Raw genomic sequence first — 1805 nt, 5'->3', positions numbered from 1 at the left:
CAATGAAGAGTGACCCCCGCTCACGGCAACTAGAGAAAGCCCGTGCACAGCAACAAAGACCCAATGCAACCAAATATAAATAATAAATAAAAATTTTAAAAAATCATATAAAAGAGGGAGGGAAAAGGGTCAGATCTAGAGAAGGAGACTAACGATGAAAGCAGAGGTCAGAATGGTTAGCCAGGAGCCAAGGGATGCAAACAACCTCTCGAAGCTGGAAAAGGCAAGGAATGGATTCCCCCCTCGAGTCTCCAGAAGGGACACAGCCAAGCCAACACCTTGATTTTAGCCCTTTGAGATCTGCCTGGACTTCTGACCTCCAGTGCTTTGTTGTCTTAAGTGTTATTTTTGTGCTGTGTTAGGCGACTAGGTTTGTGGTAACTTGGTACAGCAGCCACAGAAAACTAGTACAGCTCCCTCTCCGCCCCGCCCCCGCCCGCCAGCCTAACCAGAAGAAGCAGGGAGGTGTGTAGAAGATAGATGGCTTCTGCCCTTGGAAGTTTGGGACAAGTGGTCTTTTGGAGAAGATGGAAGCTAACGGAAGAACTGAGACCAGTGCGAACAGTGCCAGAAATAAGGTATGGACAGAGCGCTGGGGAAGCCTGGGTGAGGGAGGGCCTGCAGGGAGGGACGGTAAAGCTGGGGAAGGGGAGCACTAGTCGGCCTGAGCAAGGGTGTGCTCTGCCTCGAGGCTGGAAGGCTCCTCCCTCGTGCCAATACCAGCCCAGCTGCAGGGCACCTCCTCTTCACCTCCAGCCTCACCTCCCCCGCCCCCCCCCCCCAGGGGCGTCCTGACAGCTTCGAGGTTGGCCACCCGCTTAGGGCATTCTGCCCACCCTCCACCCCCTGCCTGCAGATACTGTGCAGGGGACAGTCAGGGCCCCCCTTAAGTAACCAGGAGTTGGCAGGGGGTAGGGGGAGCGAGCAGGAGCCAGCCCTGCTTCCCTGGTGTGTGTGGTGGGGAGGCGGGTGGACCCGCTGCCAATACATCCCGTTGGAGGAAGGAAGTGGTTCCCTCCTCCCACCCCTTCCCTTAGGGTCGCCTGGGCCAGGATTCTCATGATTCGTGATTGGCTCCCACGGGCGGGACCTTTGTCCGTCTGCGGGATTGCAGGAGGCCCAGGTCACGCTCGGGCCTGCGGAGCGGGAGGGGGCCGGGTGGGGGGAAGCCAGAGAGCAACAGGGAGACCGACAGACAGACAAGAATGACGGCAACGGGACAGACGCGGGCCAGAGCCCGAGACCAGCAGCTGACTGAGTTAGAGGGCGGGCGGCGGGAGGGGGCGGGAGGAAGGGGCGGGCGGCGGGAGAGGGCGGGACGGCTGGGCAGGCGCCGAGCTCGCAGTTGCTGCGGTGGCCGCCGGCGGGCCGGGCGCAGGGTAAGTGCTCCAGGGCCGGCCCGGGGCGCGCTGCCCTTCTCCGAGCTCTCCCAGCCCGAGCCTGCCAGGGACCCCCGCGGGATCCCAGGAGGCCCCGGTTTGCCCTGGGTTCTAGCGTTTCCCATCTTGGGGGAACGCGGGCAGGCAGTGATAACTCAGGGATCCCTGCCTGGCCCACGGATTCTAGAATCCAGTGGAGAGGAGGACAGGAGACAGCACGCACATCTCCCCTTGAAAACGGAAGTGTTGAAGAACTACCCTTTTGTATGGAGTGCTTACATGGGCCAGGTGCCTTCACTTCATCACTTGCCTCGTAGCAGCAGCAGCAGCAGCAACAGGTGAGGTAGGTACCATCCTCGTCTCCCTCTTCCAGGTGAAGACACCAAGACTCAAAGAGGCCAAGCCACTCGCCGGGGGTCACACAGC

The sequence above is a fragment of the Hyperoodon ampullatus genome, assembly GCF_949752795.1.
Source record: "Hyperoodon ampullatus genome assembly, chromosome: 13".
NCBI classification, from domain to species: domain Eukaryota; kingdom Metazoa; phylum Chordata; class Mammalia; order Artiodactyla; family Ziphiidae; genus Hyperoodon; species Hyperoodon ampullatus.
This window is presented reverse-complemented; position numbering follows the sequence as displayed.